This window comes from Amblyomma americanum, chromosome 11 (assembly GCF_052857255.1).
Source record: "Amblyomma americanum isolate KBUSLIRL-KWMA chromosome 11, ASM5285725v1, whole genome shotgun sequence".
Taxonomy (NCBI): domain Eukaryota; kingdom Metazoa; phylum Arthropoda; class Arachnida; order Ixodida; family Ixodidae; genus Amblyomma; species Amblyomma americanum.
The window spans coordinates 12,158,076-12,175,320 of NC_135507.1; the positions used below are offsets into that span (position 1 = coordinate 12,158,076).

At 47.3% G+C, this 17,245-nt stretch overlaps 2 long non-coding RNA genes across 3 annotated transcripts; both read right to left on the reverse strand.

The window, feature by feature from the left end:
* Positions 1 to 784: 784 nt before the first annotated feature.
* Positions 785 to 2,352, reverse strand: LOC144109404 (uncharacterized). Of its 2 annotated transcripts, XR_013309581.1 has the most exons (4): positions 1,580 to 2,352; positions 1,339 to 1,517; positions 1,107 to 1,266; positions 785 to 1,045 (listed from the first exon to the last, which is right to left on the reverse strand). It is a non-coding gene; the product is annotated as an uncharacterized LOC144109404 (long non-coding RNA). The 2 variants fall into 2 exon arrangements; XR_013309580.1 differs by having other exon boundaries at positions 1,339 to 2,352.
* Positions 2,353 to 10,814: 8,462 nt separating this feature from the next.
* LOC144110731 (uncharacterized) lies at positions 10,815 to 13,705 on the reverse strand. The gene is made up of 3 exons (XR_013309913.1): positions 13,593 to 13,705; positions 12,053 to 12,165; positions 10,815 to 11,094 (listed from the first exon to the last, which is right to left on the reverse strand). It is a non-coding gene; the product is annotated as an uncharacterized LOC144110731 (long non-coding RNA).
* Between the last annotated feature and the right edge of the window lie 3,540 nt (positions 13,706 to 17,245).

The window sequence follows — 17,245 nt, forward strand, 5'->3', positions numbered from 1 at the left end:
CTTCACTTTGCATCGTCATATTTATTGAAATAAACAACGCAAAAGGCACCTTCTGACATTCATTTCATGGCGAACCAGAAGCTATCAATAGCTGCCTAGCGAATATGCAACTGCGACTCGAAATAAATTATCTTGATTGTTGGAAAAGTGATTGAAAATGTAGGGTATCCGTGTCCAGAGATCGCACTGGAGTATGCTACGCACGTTGTAAGACTGCTGTTATGACGCACGTTGTAACTCTGCTGTTGTGAAAGAACATTGCGTGAAAGGAAAGAGATAGAAGAGAACCAAACAAACATGAGCACACCAACATGAAAGCGCAGACTTTCTCGGCAGATTCGGTGCGAAAGATGGCATACTTACAAGCAACTAACTCAGATTCGCGTTTAAACAATCTATGGTACCACTCTGATTTGGTAGGATACCAGATTTCGTGACTTTCACGCGGCAGCCGCAGTTTTCTCTTCGAAACTGCGCGCCGCCGCATTGCGTTATACGGGAGAGTGGGACCCAACATGTGCGCAGCGAGAGCGCTGTCCTCCCCCTGAAAGCGGCGCTGGTCATTCAATCACCGAAGTTGGATGGATGGATGGATGGATGGATGGATGGATACGGCTGAACCCTTCAAATCGGGCGGTGGCTCAAGCCACCTAGCCAGCAGTTATGAATTTTTACCCTTAATTTAACTACAAAGGCGGCAGTTGCGTCAGCCAAAAAGTGCTCAAACCAGTTGACGCCAGCGGGCACAGAAGTGGTGAAAGGAAACACACGGCAAGGGTGCAAATGTGTATGCTTTTATTTTTGCAATTTAGGTCATCTTGCTGATGCCAGCAGGTGAGTGCATAGAGGAAGTCGCCGGCGCCTTTGGGACAGTACAAGGAATTTGGCTTGAGAGCATATGGAACAGGTTGGCATCTGGCACGACGCCTTCACGCCTGGGTCGGAGCTGAGCTGGGAAGACGTCCACTGAACCGAGTGCCTTGTGCGGTGACCAAGAGCATGTTCGAGTGATGTGCCGAGTACGGCACAGCCGAAGTTCCCGCATCTGCGAATACAAAAGCGGAGCTGTAGCAAAAACACTCGGGGTCTGGAATTCTGGTCCTTACTCGGAAGGCGTCCGGCAAACACAGCAGTCCGCAGGCTGGGGAGTCTCGTGCACCACTCGTGGCTGAGACGCCTCGTACACTAATGTCAATATGGAACACAGCTTGCAGAGTCTTCCGTGCTGACTGCGTGAAGCACTTGAAAGCCCAAGTCAGCGCGTACCTGTGGAGATGAAAGGGGAACCTGCACTTATGTATAGTGCACACACTCTGGAAGCTTCCGATGTATACGAACCCGGCAGCTGCAGGGCTAGTGACGGGAGGAATAGCCTCGCGCAGAGCACCAAGAGGCAGGGAACGTGGACAAACTGGCACCGTGAGCAGCTGTCACAACGGGCCAGGTGCTAGCTCGAAACGCCACACCGAGGGGCCTCCTTCGAGTATGCACACGCGCGAGAAGTGGACCGCGCGCATCTGAAAAGAGAAGAAAAAAGATGACTTGCAGAGAAAAGCCAACGGGGAAGTGGGGTACTCACCGGGTAGGCATGTCCTCACAGAATTTGAAGCGCAGAGACGGATGATGCCCAAGCCGGAGCTGTGAAATACAACAATGAAAGCTTTCCACTGACCTTGGCTGCAGCGGAAACACGACGTGCCGCAGACCGCAGGCCGCGTCCGTTCTTCGGAGTTGCTGGATGAGGGTGGCGAGAATTTCCGAGCACCGTATGCAGCCACAAACCACATGTCGCTCAAGAGCACTTGCGCGCACGGGCATTCCTTGACACGACATAGTGGCCGAGACGCAACGGCGTTCGGAACGGGTGACTCTTCCATGACGCAAACGGCAGCGGGCTCTACCGCATCCCTGCCTAGTGTCAGCTAAGCCTAAATCTACTGCACGCCGCAAATCCTACAGCCCACCGCGCTTCCGTCACCGAAGAAAACCCGACGGCGACGGTCCATGAAACCTGTACGCGATGCGTGTTAGTGACACGCTCTTTTCCAATGCTTACGGGAGACAATTTTGAACGTTGGCGCGTAGCCAAGAGCCGGTTTCATGGACACGGGTCGCCCTCGCCGCGAGGCTACAGCCGCGCTCCTACCTTGGATGCCGAAGGCCTGGCTCGGAGATAATTCTCTCGGCGCTTGTCGGTTGGTAATGGGCACGACTTCCAGGCGCCTCCGGGAATGGCGAAGACTCAAGCACCACCACCACCAACAACGAGAAAAACAGCGTAGAAGACAAAACGTCAGCCGCCGACGAGAGCTGACGCGTTTCTAACCGCGAAACTGCCCGCCGTTGCGCGCCCTCTAGCGACGCTGGTAGAAGCTTCTCTAAGGGAATCTCTGTCGCTGGGGTTACAGCGGCGATAAGTGACCAAGCTTTTCCTACGCAGCCCCCAAGGGCCTTCTAATTATAGCTTCCAGATAACTCAACTGTGCTTCGTTCCGATGGTCTTCAAGCGCTACCACACGTGTGGACCCGAAGCCATGACGACGCATTTCGCTGCCGCATCTTTCATGCGCGGACAGTGCTCGCCGCTTTTCCCATGACGATACGCTTTTTCTTCATCCTTGGACGTCGCAGGGGGGATGGCTTGCGATGAAGTGATATCAAGATCTTGTTTCAGACACGCGCGCGTCTCGTCTGGCATGCCGTCTGGCACGCCTGCAGGCAGTTGCTTAGACCGCGTTTTCGTCGCTCTTGTCTGCGATCCTAAAAATGGCCGGCGAGTTAAAGCTTCGGGGTATTTTTTTATCGCATCATTTCGTGTTAAAAGGACACTAAAGGGAAATGCAGAACCTAAAATGACGGATAGATTATTTTTCGGGAACTCCATATATGGCTGCTTCTGACGCAGTAACGGCCCACTTCTCGTTATACACCTCAACCGCGCCGAGATGGAAGGGAGGTAGGAGGGAGTGAAAGAAGGGAGAGAGAAACAGGTGCCGTAGTGGAGGTGTCTGGAATAACGCACTAACATCGCCAGCACACAGGTGCCGTTTGCGCTTCGCCTCCATCTAAGCGCGGCCTCCGCGGCTGGGATTTGAACCCGTGCTTGTGGATTCGGCAGAAGACAGCCATAACCATCGAGCCATCGCTACGGAAAAGAACGAAAACAGATGTGAAGGGTGAGCAACGTAAGAAAAATGAAAGGGGGGAGGGACAGGGAGGCGGACCTTGAGACTTCGGCTGGGAATGCCTTATATAAATCAGCAGCCTCGCACAAAAATCTGGCTGAACCTTGTCGAATTTTGAGCAAAATTTCAATCTATTTCCTAATCGACAGCAGCAGCTGGATTATGAAATTGGCTAAACTTGGTTTTGGTTTATGGGGTTTAACATCCCAAAGCCACTCACGCTGTGAGGAACGCCGTAGTGAAGGGCTCAGGAAATTTCGACCCCCTGGGAATCTTTAACGTGCACTGACATCGCGCAGTACACGGGCCTCTAGAATTTCGCCTCCACCGAAATTCGACCGCCGCGGCCGGTATCGAATCCGCGTCTTTCGGGTCAGCAGCCGAGCGCCATAGCCACTGAGTCACACGGTGGCCAAATTGACTCAACTATTGAGTTTTGCAACATTTCTCTGTCCTTTCCGCAAAATATACTAAAAAAAATATCCATCAAACGATTGCTAGGGTTTAAATTTTCTTGGCGCGAGAAATATTATTTTACCACTTCGGCGTTATTCAATAGAGAAATTCATCCATGTTCGTATATTTGAGCAGTAAGAGAAGACCTGGGCTTGAACAGAGGTTCTTTCCTAGACTGAAGGCAATCTCATTTGTCGTTCTGCTGGCTAGGCTATTTGTGTCATTCAAACGGGATTTTGCAAACGCCACTGGATAGTCCACGTTTCGTCCAGCATAAGAGGAATCCGACGGGGTATACAACATTTCCAGTGGTTAACACGATTTCACCGTTTCGTAGGAAGTATCATTGTATTTGACCCACCTACAAGGGCTCTTTGCAGTACAGTCAGTGCAACGATGGCGCTGAGAAGAACCTTCATTGTCTTTCTTGACGCTAGAGAAGTGGATGCTGGACCGTTATGGCTTCGACTAAGTCGAGGGACCTTCTGCGAAGCTTTAAATACAATTTTAACCGCAGACTGCGGCACTGGTGCTTGTGGCCCTTTGCTTTTTTTTATTCATTTCAGGCGCTTTCATTCGCATGTAATTAGATATGAATTATAAAAAAAAAATGACCACCTGGTTCCCGCTCTTTAACGCGAATATCGGTGAGAACTGTCAATAACGCATATTGTTGCTAATATTCGCATTATGATTTGGGGGTCAGTTTTTTTATTTTAACGCGTAACGTCATCGCATGGAACGGTACACGGCCACAGCTGCTTGTTTTGCCTGCCTGATATCACATTACTTCGGTGACTCACGGCACATCTAGACGTTTGTTCTGTTTGACCTGCTTGAAAGTTTGTTCTGCACTTGCACCGAGTAGTTAAGACTGCCATAGAAAATCAATGGGGTGCGTTTTTGACAATAAATGGCAGGCAACTGAGACCATCCTGAGGAGGGATCTGCGGATAACTTGATTTTTATAGTGCAATCTTACGATAGACGAAAATATTGCGTTCATAAACAACTTCCCGTTGAAGAAAAGCTCTTGTCCAGAACTTGTGGGTATGAATTCGGTTGCTGACAGAGTGAAGCACTAGGCACGACAGAGGCGGCACTAATCGCGAAAATACAGACGCCGGGGAAACGCACGGCACTTGTGAGACAGGTGCGAAGGCCAAAATGAGCAATTCTGCCCGCCATGTTACGCACTTTGATGTCGCGTTTTTTTCTTTTTTGAGACAGGCAGAGGTCCACGTGCATGTATGTGCAAGGTTGCTGTAATGTTTCGCAGATTAGCAACCTGTAGAGAGCACGGTTCTGAAATCTGGCCGGCAAAACCCTTCTATAAATGGTCTATTGACGGTTTATAGACGTCTTATAGACGTTATTTTCTTCCTAAATATATTTACTTTTGTGTATTCACAGTCAGCAGGCTTTCTATAGAGAAAATTCTAATAGAAGTGTATGACTCTAAATCTATAGACTACCTATAGGATTTTTTTGCATTGCCTAAAGGCTAGTCTACAGATTTTGTCCTAGAAAGTCCACAGATTTTGTAGACTGAAATATATTAACAGTCTATAGACTGTCTACAAAAATATTTTTTTGCATTGCCTAAAGGCTAGTCTACAGATTTTGTCCTAGAAAGTCCACAGATTTTGTAGACTGAAATATATTAACAGTCTATAGACTGTCTACAAAAATATTTGTAAAGGCGGGCACAAGATAGTAGAGAAACAAACAGTGACAGAAAGAGGATTTTGTTTCGAGGTCCGTGTTAAAACTTCTACACACGGTGCCCTTTATTTTACATAGGAATTACGGAGAGCATAAAGGGAAGCCCAAAAATTTTCATCGCTTCTGCCCGTGCAGGTCGCGCTCACAGCAACCGGCTCCGTATTCCACCGTACTTCACAACATACGTCGTCACAGCTGCCTGTCTATAGATAAGTAGAACACAAGGAATCGTGGTAAGCGGACAACAAAACAGCGCAGATACATTGTACCGATGACAGGCTACAGGGCGCATTTCAGTTCAATGATTTTTTCGGATAACCACCTATGGACAACGACTTCGACTGACGTAATTAACTTGTGAACAATCCAAGACATTTCTCAGCAGAAATCAGTTGGCGAGCAAAATACCTGCATGACTTGAAAGTGGAGCCCTAACTATAACTTCCTTGATTCCTTTATTGCTTAAGTAGCTATCGGTATCGGCTATGGAGCTAGGGAGCTATCGGATATCCATGCCTCTGGGATATTCTGCGAACACTCCAAGCTTACTGCGAATCCAGAAACACCTGGTTTGCAAGCGTGGTATGCATTGAGTAGCGCAGGAAACAGAAAAGGTACCTGTGTGGTCAGCTAAATTTTTCCGTCAAGGCCTGGTCACAATTTAGGTTAGTCTATGTAACTGCTCACTGCATGATGGGGCTCCTGAAGAAATCACTGCGGCTGAAATGCGCGCCGAGGAGCTTCACAGCTATGGCCACTGGCTTTCCAATTCATCTGTTCCTTTTTCAGTTTAGTATTTAGAAGGAGTGCATTTCAGGTCTATCTCGCCTTTAAACTCACAGTTAGAGCAGTGTGGTAGACAGAAAATGCCGTTAATTCAATGGTTTCTGTCCACGTTGTTCGCTTTACACGCGCACATTGATATGCTAGACTGTTAGCCGTGGCTATCTGCATGAAGGAAAAAAAAATGCAGATGTCGGGTGCAAGACGCCGAACCAAGCCGGACGCCGTTCGCCGATTTCATCTTAAGGGCGGTACCGAAAGCGGCCGCGTGGCGGCGACACCGTGAGTGGAACTTGCGAAAGAGTTTACAGACCCGTTGTTTGAGTTGTCTGCATTAATTTGATTCACATCTATATTTTGCTTCGCGCGTCTTTCACTAAATATCTCATAAAAAGTGAAGTGGTTGCCTGTTTCTGAAGGTATAGAGACACGTAGTACAGAATATGGATCAAGGTCACAAAGAAATTAGACAAATTAGAGAGAAAAATAAACACGTCCCGCCACGGTGGCTCAGTAGTTAGGGCGCTCGGCTAGTGGTCCGGAGTTCCCGGATTCAAACCCGATGGCCGCGAAACGCTAAGGCGCTCGTGTGCTGTGCGATGCCAGTGCACGTTAAAGATCCCCAGGTGGCCGAAGTTATTCCGGAGCCCGCCGGTACAGTACCTCTTTCTTCCTTTCTTCTTTCCCTCACTCCTTTATCATTTCCCTTACGGCGCGGTTCAGGTGTCCGCCGATATATGACACATGTAATGCGCCATTTCCTTTCACTAAAAAACCAGTTCCCCGTGGGCTGAGTTGTCTGAATTAATTTGATTCACATGTATATTTTGCTGCGCGCACATTTCACTAAATATCTCATAAGATGTGGTTGCATGTTTCTGAAGGTTTAGAGACACGTAGTACAGAGTATGGATCAATGTCACAGAGAAATTAGTAGATAACACACGTGTGCGTATTCCACTGCAGCTTGAAGAGTTATTTCCGTATTGAAAATGGCTCATTGCGACCTTCGCTGACATAGGCCACTTCTCCTCCTTGAAACAATTTGCAGGCTCTGGACGTTGCGACCGTTCAGTTTACATTAAATTTGGTTTTATTCCTCCTGAAATAATGTGCGCAGTACACGCGTGTCGAGGGATTCGAGGGCGATAGACACTGGTGAATCGAAACATGCAACGCTCGTGGCGCAAGACCTGAGAGCTGCGGAACTCCTATGAAACCAACGAGGGGCTAGTCCTCATGAATCTCGCTGCTCTCAAAGCCCGTGTTCTCCGGCGCTCACCGCTTCATGCCGCCAAGTCCTCTCCTCTCTTCAACGCACTTAGTTTTTCGAAACGCAAAGTTCCAAGGTTCAAATCGAAAAGGAAAATGAGGAAAGGAAACAGCGTAGTAACTGTCTCACTATCTCGGTGGACACCCGAACCGCTGCGTAAGGGAAGGAATAAAGGAGAGTTTGAAAGAAGAAAATGTCCCAGATTCACGGTTTCCCTATCTCGGTTTATATGATTCGGTGTGGCCCTTAAAAATGTATTTAGACAGTCTGTACACTGTCCATAGACTTTTGCCTATAAAATCTATAGAGTTTCTGTAGACAGATATAATAGACCAGTCAATAGGCAACATAAATCCTATAGCGATCTATGAACAGTCTAAAGATGTATGGCCGTACACTTTACTAAGTAGACTTCTGTTTGTAGACATTCTATAGACAATGAATTGACAAAAAAATCTCCAGGAGGGAAATAGAGTCCATAAGAAGTCTATAGACAGACTAGAAACCATTTTTATAATGGGGGCCGCGCACTAGACGGAAGCGAACATTGTGTTAAAGTCGATCTAAAGAGTGTAGCACGACAGAGGACAGTAGCGCGCAGTGCCCACCTAGACTCATCTAAGTATCTGTGAGATTTTCGTGTGTAATTTTATTGATGTAACAATTTTGCGATCTGTTACACATTTTTCATTCATAAACCACTTGGCTGTTTCACGGCGGGGCACAAGCTATATATATATATATATATATATATATATATATATATATATATATATATATATATATATATATATATTTGAAACGCTTACCATAACAAGTTGCTTACTTCCACAGTCAATTATTAGCTGCTAACACAGCCAGATTCGGTAATCCGTAACTCGAAAATAACGCAGATACCGCAGCAAGTGTTCGAAGCACATGCTATATAATGTTGTGGAGCTGCATTTCTTAAAATCAGAGACAGCTCAAAGTCGGTATTTTGGTATAATTTTGACAGCTAGATAATATACTTTTAATCAAGTGCACTGTTCAATGTTGAACTTACTTGCTAGGTAATCGAAAATTTGCAGCAGCATTGCCAACGCATAGGCAAATTGTGCATTAAAATTTTAGGCTTCTTTGTATTTTAGGTGCAAAGGAATAAGGCTCAGTAATTTGAACATTTTGGAAAATCTGTGATGCTCTCGAATTATTCATTACCGAATTATCATTCTCCACAATGATTATAAACACAATGCCGCATTCAATAGTATATAAAGCGGCTTGTGAAGAAATATCTGAATATCTAGCCACAATGAATTTCATTTTATAGTGGCAGAAATATCTCTCGCAAGTTTCCTAAGTCCTTAAAAACGGACCCGTGCGCATAGCCGACTTTGGCATTCTTTAGAGCTGTAGTTTTTAAGGCATTGTTTCCTGGCCTCCGCGTAGTAGTAACTCCAAACTTCGAGCGTCCGTGACCAAATGACCATCCCATGCACACAGCCCGCTCCTCGCGGCTCGCGCTCATTTAATCGTCCTCAGGTGGGGTGGAGCAAGACATAGCGAAACGTCTTGAAACGCCGCTCCTGCGCGCCTGCGCAGTAGGATCCGTAGCAGTTATGATAACGCCTCCAGCGTCGACGTGGCACTATATGGCACAGCACTCACGCTGCGGGAAGGTCGTGGATGTGGACGGGGAGGAGCGTCCCGCTCTGCCCGCTGCATGCAAGAGCCACAAACCTGCGGCGGGTCGAACATCGGGCGGGTGCCCTCGGGTGCCTGACCACAGACACGTGTGAAAATGTTTTGAAGTCCGGGACGATACATTTCTTGGACCACAAAGTGTGGCTGTGACCCTGCCAAAGCCACACCCCAATAGTCATCCTGTGAAGCACATCAGATTTCAAGGTGAGGTTTAAGGAGGAGGACCGGTGAGGGAAGGATGCGATTGTGAAATAAATCGAAATGACATTATCTTCATCTTTCAGGTAGAAAATGATTACGCTGCTAGTTTCCTATTTATCAAAACCACAAACAAAAAAAATTTCCTACGCTTTGCTTGATTTAGATGACTGCTGGCTTCCTTCCTAGTACCGCAGAGTGATAGAAAATTCACGTTGAAATGGACCGGTTGAAGAAGGCTTCAAGAGGAACAACAGAGAAGTTATCTACGGCACCAGTCAAAGGACCGGGCCGATGGTGAGGGTCTCCATGGCGACCAGGACTTAAGGCAACCTATTTGCGCGAATTCTTGCTGAGGCAGAATTCGAAGAGTGGCTATCAATATCTTGGCCGCATTCAGTCAACGTGAAGTTTCATTTTTAAGTCGTTCCTCACAGACGAATTCGTGCTTGGCGAGCAAGATGCACTCATTGGAGGCCGGTTACAGTACAATTACGGCAGCCACGAGTTCACGGCGGGGCTCTGAAACAGAGAATGATGATTCTTCTTTTTCAGGCGGCCACTCTTCTTTTTCTCCGCTTTGCTTCACCTTCCTCAGTAACTTTGGAGTTTTGCATGTGTAACCCAAGAATGTAGGAGAGCATTCGTATGTCACAGCCAGGACAAATCTCACTCCCACTCCCTGCATTGAGCGGAATCGCGGAACCCCGCATCTTTGGATTCTTTCCAATGTCAGTTGGTTGTGTACCTCAGTTTCGCCTTTGGAAGGTGTTTGTGCTTCACTTGTGTCGGCGGACGGGACTTGTAACCTTCAGTGTGGGCTGAATTCTTGCTGAATTCTTTCTATAAGCATCGCATTATAAAAAGTTCGCTTTGGCGGAACCAACAACGCAGAGCAGCGAAAGATGTGTAGGGTGTGTGGGGAGCTGCAGGGCACACACAGGGGAGAACATTGTGCCGATGATTATTTTTCAGTGCCGCCTGGTGTCAAATACATTCCTTAGAATGTCAGAAATGATAAGGGTGGTTAAAGCCATGCTCCGGTTCTAGGGGCTAAGAAAACAGAGCTCCTGGCGCAGCTGTGTTATCTATAGACGGCGCAGGGAAATGATAACACGGCATATAACTTGCGCAGACGGAACCTGTAGTCTGTGCCGAACATACAAACTATGGTTGTTCCCTCATAAATCTATACACAGCGCCATGACCACAATACGACATGGGAAAACTATCTCACCTGCTTCTAAACAAAAATTAAGCGGGTATTCAGGTACAGAAGCGTAAAGGGTGCCCACTAAGTTCACTTATGGACCAAAACAGTTTCGACGTCCGCAACTCGGTGGTATAAATGTGCCATTATACCCAGACAGACCCAGACGCCTAAGACACTGCTTTCAAAGTCATCGCCACCATTCAAAAAATGCCTCACGGCTTATGTACCTGCGCATCAGGCTCGTCGGTCCACGAAGCCAACGCAAAGCCGAACTCCCAAGCATCTCAACTAAGGTCATATTTATTTTGCTTCAGGAACATCAGTTGTGGACGGGTGGCGATGCGGACAACAGCCCGAAGATGCACCGAAGACTAACACTTCGAGAGCATCCGTCCACACAAGTAACTTCACAAATGGTGCTTGAATTGGTCGGACCGCAGACGATTAACCAGGTTGACAAAGGCAGGGCTGTCAAGGGTGCATCTTCGGCGAGACGCCAGGATTCCGCAGCGAGGCTGGGTGGCGTGGCCTCTCTTGTACCCCACTTTGTGGAGACGGAAGTCTGTTCTCGAAGACTGCGGCGCAACATGCGAACGAAAAGACGCACAAAAGAGCATAAAGATTGCGTTGATAGAACTTTTTTAACGAGAAAACACACACTAGGGGGTGTTTTTTGTTAATCTGCACCCTGAACAACCACCACAATATAGTAACCATAAGCCAACCGCTTACGCGGGGAAAAGAAGGATTACTCGCTGCATTTCAACTAAATTTAATGGTAAGAGTAAAATAAAGGCTGATGGGACCATATGGAAACACGTTTTCATGCGTTTTCACGCCATTGGTCGTGTGACGCACGCATTGCGGACTCATGAAACAAGAAGTACAGTCTTTGCCAAATGTAACCAGGCTGCATGGTTAGCTTCTCCCTTATAAAATGGAGCCGCCACCTCTTTCCTAAAAACCAAAGTGTATTGGCAGGTGAGAAAAAGGTTCCTCCTTACCTCACAAAGATTTACAATTGCATGGGTGCGATGACTGTTCCGCTATAAAAATGTGAAGCAAACCGGGCAGACCGGTTACTTTTGGCGAAGGGTTTACCATGGTTTATGCTAGCTGCTTCATAGCTAAGGTATATTCTGAAGACAGCGCAAAAGGCCCGTTGTTTCCTTGCGCCTTCCTTTTCTCTTTCGCGCCGTCTTCAGAGTCAGCCGTATACCATGAAACGAATGAGCTGCAGAAATGTCCACATTCAAGGGAGATCTTGTGGCCAAGGACTGCTCTATTTGTTCAACTGGCTGCCAGCATAACTGTGAACAGTACAAATTCGAGGCTTTCTTAGAGAATGTCATGCCCAAGAGCCAGTTTTTTTTTTGTTTCCGGGGTGCTAAGTATCGCCGCCGCCTCAGTTGCGTCGCTAGCCGCGTGACAGTGACGCAATCCCTGCCAAACAACGCACTCTTCGACAAACTGAAGGGCCCTGGCGCTACCGTGAAGGCGAAGCTTAGGGACGAGCAAAGAAGCGGTCATTACCCAATGCAGGGATGGCAACGTCACGGTCGCTGCCGCTACCTGCTTCCATGTTGCGGTCCCGTTGAAGTGCCTCTTCTTTAAGTTCCGGAGGATGGCACCAGGCGACTCCGAACCTGCAACGATAATGCGTGTACAGAGAGGTTCATAGAAGGATGGCACGGCATGCTTTAACCACGCACGTTCAAAAGTGAGTTACCGTACAAGCATTTTCTAACGTAGTCCGAGTTATTGACAGAGAGTACGAATCAAGCGGCGGGCAATAAATGAGTCTCATGCTACCTAAAAGAAAACAACCTGAATATAGCCATGGTTAGCAATACAGTCATTTTTACCATGAACGAACACTGAACGCAACCCTCCCATGCAAACATTATTTTAGACAGTTTGTGTTCTTTCCATATTCTTTTGTCAATATAGGCTATAGACTTTCTACCGACAAATCCTTTAGACTTGTCTACTAACAATATCAATGCTACAGACGGCCTACAGAGAATCTAGATTTATGGCGTAATTTATTACTAGACTCTTGTGTGTAGACAATCTACTGGCTACGAATGGACAAAAGAAAAAAGCTGTAAAAAGGCAATAGAGCCCACAAAAAGTCTATTGAAAGTCTATATGCCATTTATGTAAGAGTCCTGACCTTAAATTTAATGAAATTTCGGGCAGACGGAAGACAGCCAATATTCCTCATAGAAAAATCGGCCAGAAACGAAGCCAGCGGCAGAAAAGACAATAATTTAAAAATAATAATTTTGTGCCCTAACAGCGCACCTACTCCTGTAGGAACCAGATTGCAGCGCCCATTCTTCCGCCTTGTGGCCCTAATTAACTCTGTGGTTCTCAGTGGTGTGGTCCTGTCGATGGTCAGCAGGTGCACGCTGTAACTTAGTTTTCGATTACACGACGTGACATCAGCGTAGTTTACGTGGGAATTGCACAGTTCTGACCGAGCGGGGGGGGGGGGGGGGTGCGGGGGTTCGCTATTTCTCAAGTGACGTTTCAAGGAATATGAGACTTTAGGAGGCTGGGCAGGGCAGTTGTTATTCTGTATTTCTGATGCCATGAATAAAGGCGTTATTATAATCATCATCATTGCAGAGTACAAAGTTTTCATTGTAGTACAGCCGACTTTACTGACCAGCGGGAAACCGAAGATTGACTGGAATTATGCGCGGCCTATATTCAGTACACTAGAAGTTTACGAGGTTAATTAGCATCAGTTCGAATAAACCGGAAGTTACAATTAAGCTGGTTAGTATTTTGGAGCCTGGAATATCGAGCTTCAATTCGAACTTCTGGTTTCTTAGAGTTGACGCTTTTGTCTAGTCAATTAAGATTGCGAATTGTGGAGGATCGACGTTATAGCTGTTTGTTTCGAGTTTGTTGCGTTCCAAGAGTATGACGCTGTGTGTTCGTCTGTCGTGGGGTCTACTGTGTACTTCCAAAGGATCATAGCTGTGGCGGTGGTGGGGGCTAGTGCCTCAGCGGAAAGTGCCGCCATGCTTCCAACAGTGAACCGAGACCCATTAGGACTTACCGGTGCGCCCCACGGGAAAGTGTCGAAGCACCGTTGTTCGCACCACCTGCTTCCATATTGTGGCCACACAGTCCGAAACTGGTGTTGCGTCCCTCTAGGCGTGCCTCTTCTTTCCTGAGATCAGACCAGCTGTAATTAATCAAAAGTTTCATCTTGGATCTATAAATTACACAGAAAGGATCTGAAAACAAATAACGGGGAACAAATTCTAAAACACAAAACACCTGAGCATTTGAACAATAGTAAGAATCTCATTACAATAACTCTACGGCACCCATCAGTAGTTGCATTTAAGGGTGCTCTGACCGAAACAATGCTTCTTTGTGTTTACTGAGTGTACTGTTTTCTTGACCGAGTGAATGTTGAGTTTATAATATCCCCTTTTCTAACGCACATCTTGGTGGTCTCATTTTTTTCGTTTTGTGCATTATGTGATGTGAAGTTGTGTCTTTTTGTCGGGAGGTAATACACGGATACCGTCAGTGTTATGAATTGTTTTCTGTTTTGTTTGCTGCTTTATGTGCTTGCTTCGTTCATGTTTTTTTGTGCGAATAGAAATTGAATTACTTTCTTTGAGTTTGCTGTAGCGCTGTTTCTTCGCTGACAGTTTGTGTGGTGTCCCGGACTCAGTCGCGCGCGAGGAAGTATTAGTTTTTTGTTTTAGGAAAATAACAACAAATTAATAGACAAGACTTCTCCCCAAGAAAGGACGTCCGACTGGAATGAGAGGACGCCTAGTAAAGGGTAAATAAAAAAGAATGACAATAAGTGTAACGTCCGCTCCACCCATGCCGCGGGCAAGCTGAAAATGTTTCCCAAGAATGCTCTCTCGGCGATTGCCGGTCATCGCGAAGGTCATGGTGAGCACAACAGTGAGAAAAGTCAAGGATAGAGATGATAACGAAACAAGTCGATTCTATTCTATGTTTCTATTGCGTCTCTGGCTCAATCAGCGCCGAGACCACGTTAGAGATTTCCTGTTCCCGTTGCTCTAGCTTCGCAATCTGCCATCATCCTGCCGTCATAATGAGGGCCATGAGAAGATAGATGATGATAATGATCAGAGTCACCATTCGGCGAATTCGGGCGCGTAGGAACATATCTGTGCTGCGCGCGTCATCTCGACTGGCTTAGGTAGCTGCGTTATCCACAGTGCGGCAAACTGGTCGTGAGAGGAACTATAGACGAACGAGGCCTCCCCTGACCCTCTCTTCCATGCCCCATGCTTATGAGGAGAGCAGCGGGGACACGAAAGGGTCGAGACTCGCGAGTTGTGTCAAACCAGGCGGAAAAGAATCGTCCTCATTGCGTTCCACGGAGATTACAGAAGACGAGCAGAAACTCATTAAAACGCCGCGCCGCAAAAATTCGTCAGCGGAATTCAGCAAGACTCCTCGGAAGAGCCACCGATTCATTGTTACGGTTCGGTATTGCGCGGTAGGAGGCATATGAATGGAGTATATACCAACTACCCGAAACCTTCGCTTCATTTTACCAGTACAGGCACGCTCATGCTTACCATAGCAGCTGGATATGGTGACTGCTCCAAGCATGGTCGTGTGGTGGGCGCGCGCACGCATTGGAGCGACCTGCTTCCATGCTATGGCCGGCCGGCCGCAGCCACATTTGATGTTCCTGGAGAACAAGGACAAGGATAAGCCACAAACCCACGTACTCGTTCAGCAATAGCACATATCTCGCCGAAAGTGAGCAGTGAGTACATGCTTTGGCGAATTTGTAACCTGAAGAACTTTGCAGCGGAACCACTGGGCGGCCATAGTGCAACCGTTCTGTTTTTATTGATCATCAGAAGGGATGAGATGATGGTAAGAATCGCGGCACTGCTATTAACTGTTTCTTGCAGCGTAAGCTCTGCTTGGAGATCGAGTCGATCGCTTGAAAATGAGTCCGTGATACCCTCAGCTCGAATTTTATCTGCATGGGGCCACGCGACGCACCGCGCCCTATACACGGGCCTTTGACGCCATTACATAACATGGCCCCTTTAATAGCTATCGCCGGAACTCCTGTCTTCGCGTCAATGTTGCTACACCTGGCAAAACACAGGAAAGATTGATTACTTGTCACCCAGTCTCCAGCCCAGAATCACTGCCTCTTGCCGTTTCAGACATCAGGCTGCATATTCACGCCAAAATCCGCCGTTGCTGCGGGCGGGACTGCATCGTGCTATGTCCTCGAAGACTATGCATTCAGACACCAAGCCAGACTTAGCCCTCCTGACAAGGCAAGGGACAGGATAAAAAATTAAGGAGGGCGCTTGAGATTACTCACGTGCTCTGAATGAGAAGCATTCTATTTTATTTTCATTTCTCCCCATTTATTTTTTCCTTCTTTCAAACGACACACCTACTCATTATCAAACAGGCCTTAAGGCAACACGTATAATATGTTCACCTTTCTTCGCCTAGAGGCAAATGGGATCTATGGCCCATCAGCTGCGTTCTCGCCTACCGCCAGAATTTCAATTTGCTGCCACTAAAATTTTAACAATCCGCAAGGCATTGCTGAGTACTTAATGGGTCTGCTAGGACATCGTCCTCCGGCATGTCGTTTCGCGGCAAATGAATAGGGGTGGCGTGTCGATGTGGCTATGTCTGCAAGAAGGATAGCGAAAGGGGAAAGTGTGAACACAACCGCGAAGGCGAGCGAAGCGCAGCGAGAGGGACAGTACAGCGCACCGTTGAGTGGTCCGACCTGCCCCACGTAGACTAGGCGTTTGTGTAGCAAAATCGCACCTGCCGATTGCATAGGGGTGCGTCAGAGTCGGTGCTCCCGTCTTATCTTACTTCCGTGGTCCCCACTATAAGTTGCTGTCTACCTACTCACTTCCACCAGATGAACATAGATGACGCGCTTTCTCTCCTGTTTACGTGCTCTGATAGGAAATGGTTACCGCGAATGAAATTCTCTCTGTCTTGGTGTGAGAATTGGCGAGCGCCTGACTCATGGAAGCACTGGCCACACGTAATGCGCTATTCACCACAGCTTGGCCTAAAAAAGGACCGCGTGAAAGGTCGAAGAACACCCATGCTTACCTAAGAGTTCCGGCGTAAAGCCCCTTGCTCAAGTTATTAAGGGGCTTTAGTCGGGCGTCGTCGGGGGCGCCACCTGCTTCGAAGTTGCACCTTCAGGGTTTCTGAAGAGACGACGAAGCCTGCTCGTGCGACCCCTCGATGTGCGAGGCACAGCGGAAACGGAAATTTCTTCTCGACGAAACCTGCAATGAAAAGATTGATATGAGAGCCAGAATGTTTTCTGATTCTTTATTATGCCTTGATTATCGGCTTAGCCGATTATTGCGTCGACAACTATACCGTTTTAAGACAGACACAAATAAAACGCCGCCTATATTGTTTCTAAATGCTGCACTTTCGGCTGCCTGGTCAGGCATAGAAGTGTTCTCGCCAGAAATTTAGAAGCTTCCTATCCATACGTGAAGCCTATGATGTCGTCGTGAAAAAAAAAAATTGGAGGACGCTTAAGCTTAGTTTTTAAGGGTGGGACGCGACAGCGTATTGCAGCGTTGCCAAGGAGTGCACGGAACGCCATCGCCCGTTCGGCGCGACGCATGGCCCGTCCGACAATATAAGGAACGGACGCCTGTCTCACATATCTCGGTGGAAACCCGATTC